This window comes from Microplitis mediator, chromosome 4 (genome assembly GCF_029852145.1).
Source record: "Microplitis mediator isolate UGA2020A chromosome 4, iyMicMedi2.1, whole genome shotgun sequence".
Taxonomy (NCBI): Eukaryota; Metazoa; Arthropoda; class Insecta; order Hymenoptera; family Braconidae; genus Microplitis; species Microplitis mediator.
The window spans coordinates 1,445,405-1,469,707 of NC_079972.1; the positions used below are offsets into that span (position 1 = coordinate 1,445,405).

Genomic DNA, 24,303 nt, shown 5'->3' on the forward strand with positions numbered 1-24,303 from the left:
GTATTTGAATTCCCGAAACCTTAGTATTTCTTTAAGTACCCCGTTTTGCCCCCCCCCCCCTCCTCACCCCTATATTTCTACAAAAAGTACGTCGATCATTGCATCACGGATTTTTTATTTCTTCATCAGTTATTCTTTGGTATCATAGCAAATATACTATTTACACTCACGTGATCACATATGTTGGTCAGCGCAGTGGATAGTATCAAAGACTTTCAATCGAAAGGATGCAGGTTCGAGCCCAGCAGTCACCGGGATTTTTTCATCAATTAAAATTACGTACACTGCTCCTAAGTAATGCTCCTAATACAGTAGCTCACATTTCTGATCAAACTAACATTTTCTTCATTATTTTTCACAATTTAATATTTTTTTTAACAGGGATACCCTATAGTGGGATCTCTCGGAAATTTCCATATTGGTGCCTAGTGAGGACTGCCCACTAAGGGCCCAATAGGTTTTTTGCGTGACATCCCTATGTGCGGTCTCTATAGGGCAACCCAATAAGGACCCAATAGATCTCACACAAAAATTTCTAGTCGGGAATGTGAAAAACCTAGTAGCCAATCAGGGAACTAGACGGAGAGAATTTTATGGTAAAAGTTACCATCAAGTTATAGTACAATTTTTAAACTGAATTATATGATTGATAATATCATTTTAATTTTATTAAATAAACAATCCGATTGGTAGTATCTACCATCTATACGGTAAAGTTTACAATTATTTATGATAACCAGAAATTATAACTGTTATTATTTTAAATAATTACTATTATTATAAAAAATCGTAATTCTTAATAACCTGATGGTAACTGTTACTATCAGCCTATATATTGATGACCATTTAAACTAATAAAAAATTAAAATATCAACGTAGTCCGACACTTGGCTATGTGTAATTTGTTTAACTGGCGAAGTGATTAATTTCACACACACACACACACACACACACACACGCACACACATACTCAAGCACATATGCGCACACTCACCCGCGCACATTGACATACACCCTCGCATACACATGTACACACACATGCACACACGCGCGCGCACACATATACACACACGCACACCTAACCGCACACGTTTGCACACTTACCCGCACATTCGCCCGCACACTCACACATGCACACAGGTGTGAACACGGGCGCGCGTGCACACATGTACACACACACGCACACATACACACACACAAGCACACATGTGCACACTCGCCCGCACACACAGGCACACGAGTGCGCACACATACGCGTGCACGAAGACACGCGCGAGCACACTCATGCACACACACATTCTTAGTTAAGAATTTTTACAACTTTGAATGGAAATAGTTACCATCATCAATTGTAACTGTTATCATTTTCAATAGTATAACTAATTATTATAACCACTGAAAATGTTATTATCATTTTGAATAGTTAAAATTATAAATTTTGTATTGTGAAAGAATAATTAATTTCTCTCCGTGTAGTACCCGATCACTGAATATATTTGAATATCTACATTGAGTCAAATTTATTTCGTAAGTATAGATATGGACATACATAAGTGATCGGGTACTGAGTCTCTAACCTTACATGGTATTTTTTAGGGATAAAATAAACATTTATAGAATATCGGCTATTCGCGAAAATAATGATTTTATAAATAAATGTTTTATATGGATTAAAACTAATGTTTGACTGCCAAATGTATTTTTAAAAATTTTTCGATCGTAAAGCAAACTCGGATGCTTCGCATCATGAGTCGTGCAATACACTGAATAAAATCAATTATAACCGGACAAATATAATCCTATAGCAATTATAAACTAGTTTGTATTTCAATCAATTTGGCATTATGATACATATATCAAATGACTATTTGTACAGCAAGAGCTTTAATGCTTCTATTTATAACAACAATAACAGTGGCTGAATTTTTGGTTTGGTTGATAATGATTTTCTTTTCTTTGCATTTTATATCTTAATTACGCAATTTTCAAGAACAAATTATTAGGGATGTGCGAATAGTTTGAATCGAACTATTCCATTCGAACATTGAATTGAATAATTCAAATAATTCGACACTCTCTAAACATCAATAAGTGAAATAAGTGAATATTCACTAATTCCGAGTGCCAACCGAACCACTTTTCGAAATTAGTGGTTCGGTTTGCACTTGAAAGTAGTGAATATTCACTTATTTTCACTAATTCATGTTTAGAGAGTAGATTCGAATCATTTGAAAATTTATGAATAATTTAAAAATTCACTTTCGAATGACCAAAAATTGTGATATATTTTTTCCAATGTCAAATTTATATCAGAGGTAAATAAAACTCAGATACGAATCTACGAAATATAATGACTTATGGTTACTTAAAAAAACTCCATGAAGAAATTATTCTCGCTTGGAATGCTAAATAGTGTCATAATAAATACCGGACCACGTTGGCCCCCTGCGGAAATTAAAATAGACATATTGCAAAAATTACTATGGCCATAGTAAAATTGCGTACCATTGTATCAAAAATTACTGTAAGCATTATAAATTTTACTATGGCCATAGTAATTTTTGCATTACTTTATTACAATTTCCGTTAGGTGGCTAACCCGGGTCAAAAAATTAGATCTGTTTTAAAATAAATGATAAATTCAAATATTTTTCCTTTAATTCAAGTTTATAAATCGTATTTATTCTATATAAGAATTTAATCTGTTTTTGCCCGTACTATTCCTTATCCAGGCTAATATCAGACTTATTTTCATATAATATTTAGTCTGTTTTAAATCGCGTTTGGACTAAAAACAGACTTTTTTATGATAATTATTGGCCTGTGTTCAATTTTTTTTAAGGACAAAAACAGACTTTATTTTCTATAATATTTAGTCTGTGTTCAATTGTTTTTAAGGACAAATACAGGACTTTTTATAAATATAAATAATAATAATCTAGATTGATTAATTTATTTTAATTTTCTTGGTATTTAAAACATGCTAATGCGCTTCCATAATAAGATGTCACACAGAGAAAATGTTGGCTCGAAACCTACCAATTTTTACAATGCTGTCGACTAAACTTGAAACAGGGAGTAACGCATCCAAAAAATTATCGTGCTCTTACAAAAAATGATTATACTGTATCACATTACTTATTACGCGCGAGAAACTTATCGATGAGCTTCAATATCAATTACTTCCATACATTATAATAATTTTGATGCAGCATAATAATTTTTTATAAGAGTATAGTAATTTTTTGGATACTTCACTTTTTGTTTCAAGTTTGGTCGACAGCAAAATAAAAATTGGTAGATTTCGAGCCAACATTTTTCTCCGTAGCACAAGAATTTTGATGTTTTCTTATACCAAAATATTTTCAATTTTATCCAGTAAATAAGAGAAAATTCTTGACATTTTAAGAGTTGTTTTATCACTTTTATTCAATGATATAAATATTCAATAAAGACAACTAAAAAATTAAGCTGTCAAATTTTCATTAACTGCCGACATTTTTAAACAAAAAATAGTAAATAAATCGTAAATAAAACATAATCAATTCTGCAACTTAATATTTTTTCATAAATATTGCCCATAAATAAAAATTTTATAAGTCCATGATTTAATCTAGTTTTGTCCTTGTAAATTGTCAGAACTAAAATTTTTTAAAGTTCACGAATTAATCTAATTTAGTCTGCTCGTAACGCGTTTGTTTTTTAAAGTAGCAGGTCAAAAACAGCTTAAAATTTTCATAAAAGATCAAAATCAGATCAAATAGTCCAATCAGACTAAAATCAGGTCAAATTTTTCAGTACGGGTAGATCAAAAACAGATTAAAATTTTTATTGAAGTTCAATAACAGACCAAGTAGTCTAAATACAGTCCAGTTAGACTAAAATCAGATCAAATTTTTCGACCCGGGCATATAATTAAGAGAAAATACAAAAAATTTATGCCATATCTTCTATAATAATGAAAATTAATCAGATTTAATTGAGTATCAGTGAAAGAAAAAATATATTAGATGATGAATAAAAAAAAATTTACCGCGTAAAGATTTTTTTTCAAAAATCCCATGATTATACAATCATCGAAATCAATAAGTTTGCGAATTAATGATGAGATTTGTTAATTGCTAATTTTAGAGAAGAGATTTTAATCAACAGTTAAATTCAAATCATAATTTATGATGGTAGTAATACTCGGACAGCCACGTAGTGACTCTAGGTTACTCGTTTTTAATTAAGTATACTACAATATGATTACTTTACGAACTCTTATTTAAATTTTTATTCAATTGATCTAAAACTCAAAACTTATTTTGAAAGAATTTAGTTAATATATGTGGTTTATTAATTATTAATTCATTCATTCAATAACTACTACTAAATAAAAAAAAACTTTACCAAACATAATTAGTACTCTATTCCACGCGTACTTTTCGCTTGCAATCACTCTGTAAACTAACTAATAACCATTATATTTCAGACAACTCTTAATAGTAGCTCTTGTGAATAGAATTTTTTTTTAGACATTTTTCGGCACATACAAATAAAACATGAAAATTTAAAAATTTGGAAAAAAATTGATCCCATCGTTATCCTATTATCGACCTAGGCCAAAAGTTGCGGAACGGATGGCAGTTTTTTACAATGATTTTTCAAGAAAATCGATCAGTACACGGAAAGAATTTTTTAATGAAAATTACTCTGCAGTTTCGAGTAATTCTGGGCCATTCCAAAAAATTAGTTTTTTTTATTTCAATTTTTAATATATTTCGTTAAAATATTAATATTAGGGGAAGGGGGGGGGGAGGGCAAAATGGGCCCCTTAAGAAAAAAATTTTCAAATCCTCAGTTTTTTTTACTTGTATTACTTTTTTTTACTCCCTCTCCAAGTATTTGACGTTAATTTGTTCTGTCCATTAAAAATAAAAAATTAAAAAATGTGGGGCAAAATGGGCCCCCCTCAAAAAATTTTTATAATGCGAGTTTTTCAGCTTGTTTCACTTTTTTTTCCTTCTGCTGAGTTTTTGGTGTTAATTTGCTGAGTCTATGAAAATTAAAAAATCCTGAAAAGTTGGGAAAACGGGCCCCCTACAAAACTCAATGTATGTTTGTCACTTGTTTTGTGTTTTGAAACTTTTTGCTGTGTGTTTAGTATAAAAAAGAGTTGATAGTGAAAATTTGGACCTAAAAATAACTTAATTTCATTACTTGATTGCTTATATTTTAATTATTTTCGATTTTATAGAATAAATTGTTTTTGAAAAAAATAATAGTTAGTAATGCTGTTGAACTCGTGACCTAGTTTGCCTATTATCATAATTCTTTAATCATATCTGTTAAAAAAATTTTAGGAACCCGTTTGGCTAAAAAATATTCGTAGGTTTTCAAAGTCTAGACAGCCCATTTACCCCCTCCCCCCAACACTTTTCATGTTAAAAATTTTGAGGGGACCATTTTGCCTCAGTGGCCCATTTTGCCTCAATGTCCCATTTTGCCCTTTCCCCGCCCCAAACACTTTTCATGTTAAAAACTTTAGGGGCCCATTTTGCCCCCTAATATTTCGAGGCATCCAAAATTTTAGGGGGCCCGTTTTGCCCCCAGGGGCCCATTTTGCCTCCCCCCCCCCCCCTTCCCCTACTAGATTATATTTTACTCTACTAGTGAGTAATTTTTTTAATAGCAGATAAAGTGGTAAAATTCTATGATTTTATACTCTGTTGGGATCCCATATTTAATCGGTTATTATGAATATTTTATCTGAATCTACCAATTTTTATTCTACGTGTATTAATTTTTACTCCCCAATATATCATTTCTTTAAACCTATTGATGTTATGATGAAAAATTACTTGTACTTCGAATAACATTTCTAATCTATTGAAGTAATTTTTACTCTAAACTGCAGAGTAATAATTCAGTAGTCTTCGTCAAACTTCAGTTAATATCGGCTTCGATTAAATGTCTTTCATTTTGCTCGCGACAACTTACATGTTACGCACACAAACGTAGGCTTGGAAAAACAGACGATCTCTGTATCTCTATAACTTAATATTTATTTTGAAATTTAAAAAATTTCGTGTCTTTTCTTTTTCAACACAACGTTAGTAGTTTTTAACTTTTCGCTAAGAAAATCGACGATTTTCGAAAAATTCGGGAAGTTATTGTTACCACCCCAATTTTCGAAAATGAGTTTTCATCAGATGTCGACGTTTTGAGGTCCTAGGAAGCTATTCTGACTATTTTCAGAATGATGTCCGAGTGTCTGTATGTATGTGTGTGTGTGTGTGTGTGTGTGTGTGTGTGTGTGTGTGTGTGTGTGTGTGTGTGTGTGTGTGTGTGTGTGTGTGTGTGTGTGTATGTATGTGTGTATGTATGTAAACTCTTTATAACTTTTTAACTAATGAACCGATTTGGATGGTTAAGGCGGCAATCGAAAAAGCTTGTTGGCCATCAACTTTTCTAATAATTTCAGATCATTTTCAAAATCTTATCAGCTCTAGAACTCAATAAAACGCGTCGATTGCCGCCTCAACCATCAAAATCGGTTTATTCGTTCGTGAGATATCGTGGGCAAAAGATACGCCAAAAAACGGTTTTTTGCGAATATCTTTGAAACGACTAAACCAAAAGATTTCAAAATTTGATCAGCTCTAGAACTCAATAAAACACGTCGATTGCCGCCTCAACTATCGAAATCGGTCGATTCGTTCGTGAGATATCGTGGGAGAAAGAAATGCTAAAAACGGTTTTTTTCGAAAAGAATGGGATACAATAGTATTTTCGAGCTCGAAGAGCTCGAAAATCTACTCACAACAATGTTTTCGAGCTCAAGGAGCACGGAAGTTTTGGGTCTGGCCCGCAGGGTCAACCGATAGACAGATATTTTTGTGTTAATTTGACAGTTACATATAAAAAGTGTTACTTTCGTGTAAAATAACATTTTTGTGTGTTCAAAAATCAATCGATTGCGACAGTTTAAGCAATATAAATACTGTGTGGTAAATTGGCACACAAAAGTGTTAAAAATTCAACACTGTGAATTTTAACACACGATTTTTTTACACTTTGACGATTCGTTTTTTACTGTGAATGATTTTCACAATACAAGGAATTCCTAAATGTTTAGTAATCAGTACCATATCATTATGGTAATTTTTACCATAAATTATGGGAATCATTACTATACTGTATGGTAATGTTGACGATAGTATACACTCAGAAAATTAAATAATTGTGTTTATTATGTTGAAATTTTAATTCCAACCATTTAGAATGATTCAAACATTTTCAATGAAAAAATAGCTAGTGTTGTAATTTTTTTTAAATAGAATTAATTAAGGTAAAGGGCCCTGTTTCTGACCTTTTAAGAGTGCCGGTTGAGGTTATACTATGATAGTTAATGTAAGATTTAACTTAATGAAAAAAAAAAAATTTTATCGACTAGTTTAGGATTTGTCAAATAAAGTCATGTGCGTAAAACAATTATTTGAATTAAACTAATAATTTAAATTGAGGTTTTAAAAATTGACTTTCAGAGACCCAGTTTCTGACTATCAGAATTCTTCAGGTCGCAGTTTCTGACCCTCATATTAAACCATGATTATGAAGTACTTACTAAGTTTAAATAAACTAAAATTATTGTTTAGATAAATAAATTAAATATTTTTTACAAAAAATACATAGTTTTTTAAATATCTAAATATAAATAATTAGGCATGCTATAAAACACTACAGAAATGAAAAAATTAAAATCATTTGTTAAAACTACTCTGGTTTATTATTTTTTTTTCCTCCATTTCACCACTCCAAGAATACTTTCAAGATCTAAATATGATCTCTTATGTATAAAAATAAATAATAAATGTCAATTTATACCTGTATTATAAAAAATAACGAAAAATAATTTAATAAAACTATAAATATTGTTATTTTCATATTTTATAGACATGTAATTAAATAGATAACCTCGTTCGTAGTAGGTTAGAATTTGAGGGTCAACAACTACATCACACCTTTAGAATTGAGCCTAGTTATTGACCCTCAAATTTTAGCAACAAAACTTATTTTAATATGTTTTATACGTATATTAAAATAAATATCAATTAAATATTGATCTATCCATACATTTTTAATTTAATTTTTTTACTGACATGATAATTAGTGCACAAATTCAATTGTCGCACCTTCTAACATCAACTGTTTAGACTACACTTAAAAAATGGCTTCCTCAGCCACCTACGACTAAAACATTTTTTTTTATTCAGTTAATAATTTCTATGTTTTTTGAATTGCCATGGATTAGACTCAGAATAGATTACTATAAATTAAGAAAAAATCGATTTTCTTATTAAAGTTATAGTTTTTTAAGTAAGTTAGAAAAAAGTTGAAAAGGTCAGAAACTGGATCATGGTCAACAACAGGGTCTTTTACCTTATTTGACGATAACTTCTGCAATAAATTTCGTAACAGTTATTATTAGGATGGTAACAGTTACCATCAGGATGATAACAGTCACTATCAAGGATGGTGATTAATATTATTGGTTGCAATGAAAAAATTGATCGAAAATTCAATAATTTTCAAGTACTGCTGCAAAATTGTAAATTTTCAGATACAAATATGATGACAAACGAACTTAAGTTTGATTTACAAAATTTTTACGAGAAAATGACAATTTTTTAAAAGTTAAAATACAAGTATTAAAGTTATTTATATTATAAACTCTTTATTGGCGTACTAGCCCTATTTTAATATTACTTTCAAATTGTAAACAAATATTTTCTATTTAAATCCATAATTTAGTAATGTACATTTTATTGTTTAAAATTTTGAAATAAGTTACTGTACAGTCGTCTAGATCAGGGTAAAATTAAAATTTCCAAGCAAGAGAGCTTCTGTCAATAACTTTGAATGATTGCGTATGCTCATCAAAATAACAATCATCCAAGTACTGAGTAATAAATAAAATTTGGTCATTATTAATATTCAGTATTTTTTTAATCTCGTAACTATTATAATTTCTGATGGTAACTGTTACCACCTGGATTATAAATATAACTATTCAGAATAATAATAATAATTAACTCTAGTTAACATACAGGATTGTAACAATTATTATAAATATGGTGAATATTACAATCTATATGATTTATATAAATCACTACTATCGGATTGATGGTAAAAATTTTACCACAACTAGATAGTAGTTTTTATTATTAAATTTTCTGAGTGTATAGTAAGATTTACTGTAGTAGCATGGTAATGATTATTATAATGACATAGGAATTATTACCATAATTTTATAGGAACTATACCAATATCGTATAAAAATGATACTCATATAGATAGGAATTATCCCGATTATTTGTATGAGTTCTATTCCTATAATCGATATTTCAAAAAAACCTGTTACTAAACGATATGGAAGCCATTCCCATAATATATTATAACTGTTACCATAAATTTCTCTCTGTGTACCTTGGATCGGAAGCAGCTCCATTAAAATTGTAATAATTCCCATGCTATCGTAGCTATCGTTACTTTTCACAACTGGGCAAATTTCTGTCAAATAAATAATGTGTCCGAAAAATCTGCGTCACTATACGACATGGTAACGATTCCCATGCTACATTGGAGAAAATACCATTCGCTTCTTTCCGAGTACTTGATTTAATTTTCATATTTAAAATAATAATAAATACTATAATATCGAATATATAAAAAAAAAACGAATATAGTAAACATAAAATATAAAATAACTCACCATTGATAAAACTGATGTTTTATATTCTGACATAATATCCATTAAATAAAATCATAAACTATATCACTTATTAAGTCTTCACTTTACAGAAAAAAATTATTTAATAAAAATAATTATCTAAAACTATTAACACACTATGACAAAGTTATTTAATCCTCGTCATCCTCATCATCTCACATTTTCACAAATAAAGTTTTATTCAATTAATGTACTATCTACATTTCCATCTACTTGATTACACTCTCTATGCTTTGTTCAACTTTCCAATCGCAAGCTATAATACCAATCGTGTAAACGAATTTCATTCGCCAATAAAATTTATTTTTTCACCTAAGCTTTACCACTGCAACATAATTACATGAAACAATTCAATAAATCGTAAACAAAAAATCATAATGTATATAATACACACTGATTGTTTTAAAAACGAAAAAAAAAAAATGCAATCACCCGAAAAATCTTTTAAAAAAGGTTTAATTATCTCCATACATCTAATAAAATTGAATTCATTGTTTTAATCATAAAAGTTAAATTTATAGGAAGAAATTATACCATGTTATGAAAATATTTTATTATTCATTAATATTAATTCAAATAAACGCTACTTAAAAAAGATTTTAATATTTTGCCAGCTGACTGAAATCTTTATGTCTTAGTAATTACGGAAGTAATCGAAAAATATTTCATCTCAATTCTGTCATAAAATGGCACTTTCCACTTGTAGGTTTGCCTAAGCTCAATGATTATTCCAATGGAAGGAAACTCATTGAATTATATAGGCATGAATTGATCACGAGTCACTTTTTTATTGATCCGAAAATTAAAATTTTTATCCAAATTTAAGTGAAAAACTAAAAGGAACATGATCATGTAATGAATAACCTTCGCATAGTCAAAATGGTGGCCGACACTCCCGTGTATCGTGTCATTGACTTGTTCTACTTTTTCCTACTTTCCACTTGATAAATCTAATAGAGATAATTTAAAATATTTACGTTTTATAAATTAACTGAGATAAGATGAAATAAAATTTGTGACATTAACAATAAAGTTAATAATAACTTCCTGAAATCACTTTCCTTTTATTTTCTCTTTCTCTTTTGCTCTCACTCTTTCTCACGAATTTTCCTCTTTTCCTCTCTCACCCTTTCTCACTTACCCGATGCTTTTAAATTCACAACAATACTGAACACGGTATATCACAATTATTGAACATATCAGCGATAACTTTTAACAGAATTTAATATTTAAATTTATAAAACCAGATAATCGATTCACAAATATTTAAATCTAAGCCCTTGGTAACTAGTGTAGCTGAATAATCTCGATAACAACAACTCGTTGACAACTAGAAAGCATCCCCAAGACAGGGTGGACCGCGGCGATCGAGGCGACATCTTGCGTTCGAGATAGTTGTAAACCCCTCATGGCCACGTATATTTGAGGGTTTGCGCCTAAAGTCGATAATTTTTATAACTCTGTAGGCTTAGAACACTTGTATTGTCAATGCGTATTCAATTATTTTTAAATAACCCGCGAGAAAGTATTTGTTTTTTTTTAACAAATAATATATTTTTAGTTTGTGTATTTCATCACCCACAAAGTATTTTATAATTACAATTAACTTGCTGAGTATAATAATCACTCAATTCGTCGACACGGGATTGTAAGGAAATCCGTAAAGGTCACGCGACTGCGCGAACTTAACTAAGCGCACCCCTATACGAAAACCATCACATTGGATCGCGAAAATACTCGAGGTCGAGCGAATATTCACGAACTCGCCACCCTGTTATCATCATACAACAACAGTTGAAGCTTTATAGACAAGTTGCGCATGCCAAAATATACATAAAAAAGCTTTAGATACATTGTGACGTGTGCAATGACTCCGTATTTATGGAACTACTATAACAAATCACATGATATAAAATAATAAAAATAAATAAACGTCATTTGAAGTATACGATAAAATAATAACTTTTAAGCAAATAAATTATTTTACAGCTTTATTTATGATTACGGTTAAGTTGATATTATTTATAGATAACTATAATTATTAATTCATTACATTCATTTACATAAAAATATAATAAATTTATGAAATCATAACAACTTGGGTCGAATATTAAATATGTTTAATTGGACTTTTCATTCACAGAGGTACGACTCCACCTATTTTAGAATGTCAACAATTGAAAACTCAATATTTTTAATTTATTGCTTTTGTTATTCATTTTTCTTATTGACAGATTATGAGAAAACGATAAAAAATTTTTATAGGTCACAGTAATTGTGATTTTTCATATTTTTGTAGAAATTATTATGCTTCGATATATGTTCTGGCTTTAAAAATAATTTCTTACTTCTTACTAAAAAAAATTTAAAAAGGGAAGTTACTGGATTCGTTCCGATTTTTGAAACCGAGTTTTGAAAAGATCTCGACGTTTTAAAGTCCTAAGAAGCAATTATAATTCTTTTTAAGATGATGTCCGTATGAATGCATGCATGTATGTATGTATGTATGAACGTATGTAAATAATCTATGACTTTTGAAAGGATGGCCGGATTAAGATATTTGATGCGGCATTCAAAGTGGCTTATCAAATTCTAGATTCTGAGAGAAGTTGAGCTTAACCGCTACAGTAAATTTCGAGTGATTTTGACAAGTAAACAAATGAGAGTAATAAGGCTGCAATTGAATATTACACACTGATAGAAAATTTATATTGACTCAAGAAATATTTTCTTGAGCCAAGAATTTATTTCTAAAGAAAACCAATTGTCTTGCTTCAAGAAATTCTTGTCTTGATTTAGATTTTCTTGGCTCTATAGATTTTGTATCTTCGATGGATAACTCTCGTGTCTTGATCCGAAATTATATTATCTTCAATCAGTACTATCGAATTCTTCAAGCAAGACCACTTGTCTTCAACTAAAAATGTCGTATTATTATTTTAAGAACTTTAAATTTTTGGTTCAAGTCATAATTCCTTGATGGAAGATGTTTTTAAAGTAATGAAAAAAAAAATTTTTTTTAAAATAAATTTCTACTTTAACATATCTGAAGTAAATGAATGTAGTCCTAAAAAATCACTTTAAAACTTTTTATTTTTAAAATAAAAAAAAAAAGTTTTTTTTCAAGCTGAGTAAATTGATATCTTGATTTAAAAACCGCGCCATTCTCGAAACGAGTCGGTAATGTCTTAAACCTAGATTTTGCCTATCTTAATCCAAGAGCAAGAAATTCTTGAACGAAATATGTCAGAATTTTGTTTCAAAACAAAAAAGGCTTCCTCGAAAAATCAAATTCTCAAACAAAGAATTTTTTTTCTCTATCCGAGAATTTCAATTTTTTGGTTCAAGGACTTATTTCTTGAATTAAAACAATTCAAAATTTTGAAACAAGAACCACATTTTGGAGAAAAAATTTTTCTTGAATCAAGATAGTTTTTCTATCAGTGCACGGAAAAAAAAATGTTAAAATTTACCCGAATTATTAATACTTTTCATTGTTTCAAATATTACTGCGGCGCTCGGGGGTGCGATTTTGTTGTATATTATAAAGTATAAGGCTTAAATATATGAGTGATCTGTTAAAATATACTTATGCTCAAAGAAAAAAAGTACAGGGTAAAGATATAGTTTTTATAATTTCCAATAGTAAAAATTATTATTTTGAATTGTATAGTTTCATTGGCAGGATGATATTTTTTAGACTGACTATAGTAAAAATTAAAACTTAGACCATACATTTTAAAGTTTCAAACAATAAAAATCCCCAAGTCGATATATATAATTTCATAGTCGATCGTTATTTTATCTTATGCGACCATAGTAATAATTTTTGTTCTGAACCCTTATTTTTATTATTTCAAATAATAAAAATATATTTTTTTCGTTCTATTTTATATTTGTTTATTTTGAATTATTTATTTCCGGCTCTTACCGTTGCTCTCGTGGTACAAGGTTCTATTCGGGTTTCTGATTTCCTCCCTCTCCTTTCTCCCATTGTCTGTTTTCTCATCGTCGCGCATCTAATTGATTGCATCCTTGTCTGTATTAGGAATAACTGATTTAGTCGGTACAGTATATAGTTATTCGAATTTTTATATGAAAAATCATCAGAAAAATTTCAGCCGGCTCACGGGCTCGAGCCACCGACCTTTCGCAAACAGAGATCAGTCCATGCATATGAGAATCGAAAGTTATTTTCGTACTTAAATGAATGACGGTAGCGCATGAAATTTTACAGCATTAAACAATAAAATTTACTGAGTATAGTTTATAGTTTATAGTTTGATCTGATTCAAAACACATTTAATTCATAATCTCAATTACTCCTGTTGATTCCTGCCCGAATAGGCGAGCCTGGGGCACGAAGGCCCTCTTAAGCCAGTTTTTCCTTTTTGTAGCTTTTAACCATCAAATTCGATTATTTTTCATCTATTTCGGAAGAATCAGTCGAAATTTTGCAAAAAATCGAAAAAAAAATTTTTTTTCCGGGGCACGAAGGCCCCCTCCCCAAAAAATTATAAAAAAAAATATATTTTATTTCCTGTCAAGTTATGACCTCTACAATGTTTTTATCATATTTTAGGTCAATATGTGATATGTAGGGGAAAATGGACTACTCAAAAAAAAGTTGTAATGAAAAAATTAACTTAACGAAAAATAAAAAAAAATCATTTTATCGTTACAATTTTTTTTTTCGAGTGGTCCACATTGCCCTACATATCACATATTCATCTAAAATATAATAAAAACATTATAAAGGACATAACTTGATGGAAAATGAAAAAAAAAAAAAATTTTTTTTAAGTGGCCTCTTTTACCTGACAGACGGGCCTAAAATATGATAAAAACATTGTAGAGGTCATTACTTGACAGATAATAAAAAAAAATTTTTTACCTAATTTTTGAGGGGGGCCTTCGTGCCCCAGGCTTCCCTACATTGATTTTATCAAATATGATTGCGAAAGATAATTTAAAAAATGATCTTTTCCCAATTATATATTTTCGACTTTTCGAATTTTCAAAGCTTATTACTAAACGCAACTTTTTTCGAGCCGAAAAAACTGGTCAACTAGTTTCCAGATTTTTAAAAAAATTTATTGCTTTTATTTGGACTGATTTTTGCAATAACGTCTTAACTAACCTTATAAGTTAAGACGTTATTGCAAAAATCCGTCCATTTATTACTTATGAAAATTTCACTGAAAATTTTTAATCAATTACGATACAGCTAGTAAAAATTTCTAATTAAAAATTAAATCTGTTGCCTTGTCGAACTTACAACGCACATTGTAAATTTTATTCGATGTATTTTAAAAATTGCTATTGTTACATTTTGGGGTATCACCCCAGAATAATTCAAAATATAAATAAATTTATATTAATAATTTAAATGTTCAGGCCTGACATCATTAGGGTATCTATCGACCCCAGGCATGTCCGTCGTCGATTATTAGTGATTAAAAATTTTTACAATATTTGATTAGGGTTATAAAATAAGTGGTACACCAAATTTAATAAATTTAGGCATGTTTTAATTAATAATATTAAAAGTTGAGTCAGTCAGTCACCGGACCGAGGTCCGGTGACTTAGATGTTCGTCGGCTGACTGACTGTTCTGTCTCCGCAGATCCAGTATAAGAAATTATAAAATTATAAATCGTCCAACGTCGCATCCCAGGTTACCCTAGCGAACGTCTTCGAGGCCCAGGTCTCACGCCTCGTCATGAGTTTAGACTACGGGCCACGACGGTGTTCGCGGAAATCGCTTATCTGCTGTAGTTACTCTGATAAAGAATTTTTCTTCACCAAAGTTTTATTATATATTACCAAAAGAAATTTTAAAATTTTTATTTAAATATAATTAAAGCCAGAACGTAACACTATGTTATCGATAATTAGTCTTATGAGTACATACTGTCTTCATGCTACTATTGCTATACACGGAGAGAAATTGATTATACTATCTACAATGCAAAATTTGGAATTTTAACATTTAAAATGGTAATAAAATGTTTCACCGGTAAAATGATTTGTATTACCATTGAAAATGATAACAGTTACAATTGATGATGGTAACGGTTAATATCGAAGATGCTAATTGTAATTATTAAAAATTATAATTGTTACAATCGGAGATGGTAACTATTACCATTCAAAGTTGTAAAAATTCTTAACTAAGAATGTGTGTGTGCATGAGTGTGCTCACGTGAGTGTGTGCATGAGTGCGCTCACGTGTGTGTGTGCATGTGTACGTGCGTGGGTATATGTGTGCATGTGAGTGTATGAGTGCATGCGCGCGCGTATGTGTGTGCATGCGTGCGGGTAAGTGTGCGCATGTGTGCGTACGTGTGAGCATGCGTGCGGGTCAGTGTGCGCATGTGTGTGTGCGGGTAAGCATGTGCATGTGTGCGTCGAGTGTGCGCATGTGTGTGTATGTACATGTGTGCGCACCCGTGCGTGCATGTGTACGTGCGTAGGTATATGTGTGCATGTGTGTGTGTGTGAAATTCATCACTTCCTCAGTTAAACAAATCACACATAGACAAGCGTCAGACTATAACCTTTATATTTTAACTTTTTATTAGCTTAGATGGTCATCATTATTTAGGCTGACAGTAACCATTACCATCAGGTTATTAAGAATTACGATTTTTTATAATAGTAGTAATTATTTAAGATAATAACAGTTATAATTTCTGGTTATCAGAAATAATTGTAAACTTTACCATATAGATGGTAGATACTACCATTCAGATTGTATATTTAATAATTTGAAAGATATTATTAATCACATAATTCAGTTCAAAAATTGTACTATAACTTGATGGTAATCTTTACCATAAAATTCTCTTCGTGTAGTAGTGCATTTAATAAAAAATACCGTAAAATTCTCAGAATGTAACAAAATTGTTTTTTAATACACTTATCCAAAAAATTAAAGGAACAGAAAATTTTTATAAATTTTTTAGTGATTTTTGGAAGGCTGAATTTTCGTGAAAAATGATCGTATCAAAAAAACAAAAAAAGCAAATTGAAGCTTGAAATCTCTAGTTTAAAAATCTTTCAGCAAAATATTTTTTCGAGCCACGGTTTTTGCGGAATCATAAGAAAAAAGTGGACAAAATTTTTCTAAATTTTTGGTTTTGTTTTTAAGGTCTACGGGGCCGAGAAAAATTTCTTTAGAAAAAACGAATTCATGGCTCGCTTGGGAAATTTATTCAGCTACAATTTGCTTTTTTTATTTCTCTGTACGTCAACTTGCTGCTGAGATATCAGCCTTCAAATGAAAAAGGATCCTTTTGTCTTTGATTATTGATATCTCAGCAAATAATGGCCGCACAGTAATTTGAAGGGCAGTTTAAGAAATTTGAATAAAGTCCTTATAAGCTCCATTTTCGATTTTTTCAAAAAAAAATTTTTTTTCATCCTTGATATCCATTTGAAAAACCTTGAAAAAATGACCATTTTCTGGTTTTTTAGTCGACTCATCGCTACTCTGCAAATATTGATAAAAAAAATAATGTTGCCAGGTAATTTCACAGCTTAATGTACCCTCAAAAACCCTGGAAATTTTCAGATTGATTCATTGAACCGTTTGTTCGGTCCGATTGCTCAAAGTTTTACGAAACAATTAAAGGAACAAGTTTGGTTCCTTAATTTGTGTAATCGTTATCAAAATAAGAAAATAAATTTTTTTTGGATTTTCTTTCATTTTTGCGTTAGTTATTCACTAAATGTAAGGTAAAGAGAAAAAAAAATTTTCCGAAAAACGAGATAAAACAAGAATTTTTTTACTTTTTTTCTTATTACGTTTTATTCAGTTTTTTTTTTATTTTTGCGTTTTTCGGAAATTTTTTTTTTTCTCTTTACTTTACATTTAGTGAATAACTAACGCAAAAATGAAAGAAAATCCGAAAAAAATTGATTTTTTCATTTTGATAACGATTACACAAATTAAGGAACCAAACTTGTTCCTTTAATTGTTTCGTAAAACTTTGAGCAATCGGACCGAACAAACGGTTTAATGGATCAATCTGAAAATTTCCTGGGTTTTTGAGGGTACATTAAGCTGTGAAATTACCTGGCAACATTATTTTTTTTATCAATATTTGCAGAGTAGCGATGAGTTGACTAACAAACCAGAAAATGGTCATTTTTTAAAGGTTTTTCAAATAGATATCAAGGATGAAAAAAAATTTTTTTTTGAAAAAATCGAAAATGGAGCTTATAAGGAATTTATTCAAATTTCTTAAACTGCCCTTCAAATTACTGTGCGGCCATTATTTGCTGAGATATCAATAATCAGAGACAAAAGGATCCTTTTCCATTTGAAGGCTGATATCTCAGCAGCAAATTGACGTACAGAGAAATAAAAAAAGCAAATTGTAGCTGAATAAATTTCCCAACGAGCCATGAATTCGTTTTTTTAAAGAAATTTTCCCCGGCCCCGTAGACCTTAAAAACAAAACCAAAAAATTTAAAAAAATTTTATCCACTTTTTAGTAGATTTCATAGAAATCTAACTATTGTATTTGTCCTCATAATGGAATTTTCGAAAAATTTTGCTATATCTCAACTCAGCTCGACGAGCTGAGTCAGAAAATACATTTGGTTCAAAAGTTTATATATGTATTTATATATATATATATATATATATATATACAATATAACGCGCCGTTCTCCAACGATAGCGTCCACAATTCTACACCAATCTTAATGAAACTCAGTATACTTATTCTATAGACGATTACCTTGGATGAGTTCGAAGATGAGCCAATTCGGCCAATAAGTTTAGCAGTTATAGTTAATTGAAATTTTGTAAAATTTTCAAAAAAAATTTGTTTGCCGCTTTAACTAGATGTAACTTCTAAACGGAAAGAGATAGCTTATTTTCGTTTGTTCTATGTGAAAGCTCGTTCGATTGCCTACAATTTTGACTATACAGCTTGTTGATTTGACCCTTTTTTTGTAATAGATAAATGGTTTTGAACATTTACAAAATATTGTAGAAACTAATTTTATGCAGGTTTTCACTTTGATTATAGCCACAATTTCGAACCGATCACCTTGAAACTTAGTATATATATTTTGTGGGTGACTACCTTGTTCGAGTTAGAAAATGAGCTCAATCGGTCGATTAGTTTAGAAGTTATAGCATTTCAAAATTTTCAAAATGCCCAAAATTCATATTTTTACTTATTCTTCCTTCAATATCTTTTGAATGTGATAACTTATCGACTTTATATCAAATTCATCTGAAAGCTCTTTGAATAAGCTTTAAATTTCATGCCTATATATATGCCTAGACCACTGAAATTGCTTATTTTACCATTCATTCAATGAAATTTTGCTATTGCATTAGTTCTCCTACTTCTTAGTACATTCATGGAGCTACTTAAATTCATATTATCGCAGTGTGACACTTATAAAATCTAATCATCTCAATTCAGTGGGTATATCCAATTTTGTTTTATCGACAGTGTATAAATGATATGATATATCAATAACAAGATTAACATTAGTTATGATGATAATATTCTCTATATCTACTCATCGTTTGATATTCTAATAGGCTTTTAATTTCAAATATTAAAACTAATTTCAAGTATGACACTTTGATGTATCACAATCAATTTTTAATCTTAGAATATTTTATTAGTAGATTTTATTGAAAGCAAATTCACTCTAAAACCAAGTGTGTAGTCAAAATTAACACACTTCCCAAATATCATTGAAACGCCATAAGCAATCTATAAATATTTAATACACCGTGAAACGTGTTTTAAATGACTACAAAAAACTATAGTTTCGCTTATGGCCTTAAACATAGAACACATTTAATATGTGTTAAAATAATACACTTGTAACACACTTGGTTTTAGAGTGTTATCGCCATTGTCCTTATGATAGAATTCTCGAGCATTAAAACCATAATCTATCATAATTTTTCGAATAGGGTCCGGATTACTATTGGTCCGATAGTTTGAATATATGCATACGGATCTTTAAATAACGTCAAATCAAAACATATAGTGCATTATCATCAAAAATTCTTCTGAAGTTCATTTAGTTAGCATCAATTTTTGGCATTATACTTATAATTTTTTGATTTTTTTTGTTTTATCATCTCGAGAATTTTTAAGAAAATGTAAAAAAAAATTTATTTTATTATTAGCTTTCATTTGAACAGTGAAAGAAATTCAACAATGAGAAATCTACTTCCATTTCGGCTGCCGAATGGCCTTTTTTCTTATGATTCCGCAAAAACCGTGGTTTGAAAAAATATTTTGCTGAAAGATCTTTAAACTAGAGATTTCAAGCTTCAATTTGCTTTCTTTGTTTTTTCGATACGATCATTTTTCACGAAAATACAGCCTTCCAAAAATCACTAAAAAATTTATAAAATTTTTCTGTTCCTTTAATTTTTTGGATAAGTGTAGTTCAACAGCGTTTTTCGTAAATTAAATCAAATATGTTTCTTTGTATAAATGTTTCTACAAAGTAGATATATCATATAGACTTAATATTATCTAGTTAAATCAAGTGATTTTTACGATACTCAATGAAACTATTGATATTTTCACATCACGACTCAACAATCTCAGGCCCCAATAGATCATTTGGTTCGCTGGCAATTGTATTATCAAAGTTGCCAGGAGAAGTTGAACCTTCGAAGCCAGGAGAACAAGAAGCTGACGTTGCTCAAGAGTCATCTGCAACACTTGCAGACAGTAGATGTGGGTGTTGGGAGTGTTTGATAATGCTTCGTTCAGAACCCATCTATTCGAAGTTAGTGGCGTCGTTGAGAATATGAAATTGAATTATTGCCAACTGTATTGTTCTATGCTATACTGGCGAAACAGGCCAAGGACATTGGAAAATATTTGAAGAATGGAGCAGAAAATTATTTTATTGACTATAATTTTCACGATAATAATAAATTAAAATCGATATAATAATTTTGAGGAAATAAGACTTCAACCATTTCGACTTGTGAAACGATTTCTACGGGATTTTTTTAGATTTTAATTAAGTTAATTGCTTCCCGACCGGCATGAATGTCAGATAAATATCTTTTTGATATCAGAAAGATAACATAATTTATTTGAATAACTTTATGATATCAATAAGATGACTTTCTGACATTCATCTCAGTCAGGTTATTTCACTCAGCACAATGATACATAAAAACGGCGATATCTTAATTTATGAGAAATATATTTTTGCAAGACCACTAGGGTAGTCATTAAAAATTAAATTTTCTCAGGCGCCTCATTAAAAGCTTTTTAGTGAAAAAATACGTGGAGAATTTGGTTTTTTCTTATTAAGTAGAAAGAACACGTGCCGCAGGACGATCAAAGTTCATTTTTCGATACAATCGCGGTTTTTTTTAAATACCTCATTAAATATGCAGATTAAAGGAAAAAATCGTAAGGACAATTTTATAAGAAATTAAATTTTTGACAAAAAATGTCATGTCCATTTTTTTAATAAAATGTGTATTTATGAAGATATTTTGAAAAAACTTTATTTAGATCTTATCAATTGAGCGTTTTGAGGATAACAAATGTTGAAAATAACATTTTTCTCGGTATGTAAACCTGAAAGCGGAAAAAAATATTCCTGACAATAGATAAAGGTGCCAGATGTTGTAAAAATTGAAAAAAACTCCCCCCGTATACCGGAAGCCAAGCCCCACCCGCACCGATGAAGGTTTCAAATTTAAAAATCGGAACAAAATACTCGTACGCTTTCGTTCACTGCGAATAAATTATGATGTGTTTGTGGCACATGTAGAAGCTCGAAAAGAAATCCCCGTCACCCTCCGTGCTCTGGAACCCAGTCGATACACCCACACAAATCAATTTTGAAATTTAAAAATCCAAAAACACTACTCCCATGATTTTGTTCACCGCAAAAAAATTATTAAGGGTCTATTACACTCACATGAACTCAGAAAAAAATCAACGTCACCCTCCGTGCTCCGGAACCCAGTCGATACACCCACACAAGTCAATTTCGAAATTTAAAAATCCGAGAACACTACTCCTAAGATTTAGTAACGGGGTGGAATGCTTACACATTACATTAAAAATTCAATTTCGACTCGCGCCAAAAGATCCCTCCTTCTTCAACAGCTGTCAACAATTGGGGAAATACAGTCACTAATGCGCCGGGGTCACTACGGTCGAGTCCCGACATTTGGTTTTAAGGGTTGGCCATCCTGAGTGAAGAGGTACGAGGGCCAGAAACGACGAGCTATCGGTCTCATGGTTCGCAGCAACCGCCGGGGACGGACGTGCCTTACTATGACTACCACTAACATCTTGGTTTCCACAAATTTCTACCTACTACTACTACTACTACACGTGCTGCTAGTCATCATTAAAGTGAGCCAAGAGCATATAAGCCCACGGCTCGTGGAAGCTTATCCGTTCATTAAGTTAATTAAGTTTATTTAAACCGTTAATTAAATAATATTAATTGTGGATTGAACCTGGTTGATTGGAAAGGATTGGAATGGTTTGGTGGACTTGGAAGGTAGAACTGGTTATGGTTTTGGTCTTGGAGGAAAAGGATCGGTAGAACGAAGGACTGGTTAAGGTTGGAGACTGTTGGAGTAAGTAAACTCGTTTCATTATTGTCGGGTTAACTATTTTATGTGTAAAATAATATTTTATGATTGGAGTCGTTTACTAAATTAGAGTCAGTCGAGTCACATTGTCGTTAATTAAATTAGTCGAGTCAGTTATCTTTATCTAAGTCAATTGTCGAGTCAGTGTCATCAGTCATTTTGGTTGTTGTTCATCTGTCATTAATTATCTGTAAAGCGGCTTCGTCTAAATAAATGCCATGGTTTTTATATTTAAATTCCACATATAAAATTAATTTATAACAACCTTCCTGATAAGTTTAGGTATAAGACTTCTCTCCTAATTTTAATACTGTGTGGTGCAGTACGGGGCTTATCCTCACCTGGAGATACTGAGACAGTCAGACAGGTTCGCATAACACCTCAAGTTTTGCATATGTGTGGGACACTTATTATATTGAGACCACAATCTAAATTAATATAATAAGTGCACCCATTACAAATTTGTTCACCGCCAATAAATTATGGAGGGTCTATTACACTCACATGAACTCAGAAAAAAATCACCGTCACCCTCCGTGCTCCGGAACCCAGTCGATACACCCACACAAGTCAATTATGAAATTTCAAAATCCAAGAACGCTACTCCCATGATTTTGTTTACCGCCAAAATATTATGAAGGGTCTATTACACTCACATAAACTCAGGAAAAAATCAACGTTACCCTCCGTGCTCCGGAACCCAGTCAATACACCCACACAAATCAATTTTGAAATTTAAAAATCCAAGAACACTACTCCTAAGATTTTGTTCACCACCAATAAATCATGGAGGGTCTATTACAGTCACATGAACTCAGAAAAAAATCAACGTCACCCTCCGTGCTCCGGAACCCAGTCGATACACCCGCACAAGTCAATTTTGAAATTAAAAAATCCAAGAACACTACTCCTATGATTTTGTTCACCGCCAAAAAATTATGAAGGGTCTATTACACTCACATGAACTCAGAAAAAAATCAACGTCACCCTCCGTACTCCGGAACCCAGTCGATACGCCCGCACAAGTCAATTTTGAACGTTAAAAATCCAAGAACACTACTCCTATGATTTTGTTCACCGCCAATAAATTATAAAGGGTCTATTACACTCACATGAACTCAGAAAAAAATCACCGTCACCCTCCTTGCTCCAGAACCCGGTCAATTCATCCACGGATGTGGGTAGGTGTCTTTAACGCATATCCCGTTTACCCATATGTATCAATTACCCATATCTCGATGACACATATTCCAATTATCCAAATTCTTATTACACATATATTTGATTACACATATCTTCAATGATACATATTCCGATGATACATATATAGTTTGTGGTTCATGGGTGATTTATTAATTTGGATTATTAACCGTAATTTATAAAAATGTATTTTCTTGCCATTTCTGTAGGTAGAGCCACAATATTTAAATTAATTTGAACTTAACCACATCAAAAGAAGCATGGAAATAAACATGCATTTCAAATATAACTATTTTTAAATAAAAAATTTTTATTACAATAATAAATAATTTCCTCTGTTAAATCAACTTATTATATAGATTAGTGAAAGTGTATAAATTTATGGAGAAGGTAAAAAAATATATATTGTGTTTTTTGTCTGATTATAAATAAAAAAATGATTTCTTGTGGCATAAAATTTTTACTTTCCCCACCAAATTTTTTAAATAAAAAATTTTCATTTGTGACGGGTGAACTGACGCCCATCCGTCTAATACTAATTAACAAATAATAGATAGATATATTTTAGTTCAGAAAGCAATACATTTTATTGTAGTTTAATTAGGCGCTATACAGCTGCACATAAATATCACATGTGGGAAGAAAAGAGTTCCGTTGGAGACTGCGAAGGGATATTTTCTTATGTAGCACGAAA

The 24,303-nt window shown here is 30.8% G+C and overlaps 1 protein-coding gene across 5 annotated transcripts in view; it reads right to left on the reverse strand.

The window, feature by feature from the left end:
* Positions 1-11,437, reverse strand: part of LOC130666425 (inactive rhomboid protein 1) — an 84,440-nt gene extending 73,003 nt beyond the window's left edge. For 3 of the 5 annotated variants that reach the window (XM_057467407.1, XM_057467405.1, XM_057467409.1), the window contains exons 1-2: positions 10,640-11,436; positions 9,758-10,100 (exon numbers count right to left, since the gene is read on the reverse strand). The gene's annotated coding sequence lies outside the window, so the exon portion shown is untranslated. Of the gene's footprint in view, positions 1-9,757; positions 10,101-10,639 lie in introns of all 5 variants that reach the window. The other 2 variants (XM_057467408.1, XM_057467406.1) reach the window with 2 other exon arrangements.
* Positions 11,438-24,303: the final 12,866 nt, after the last annotated feature.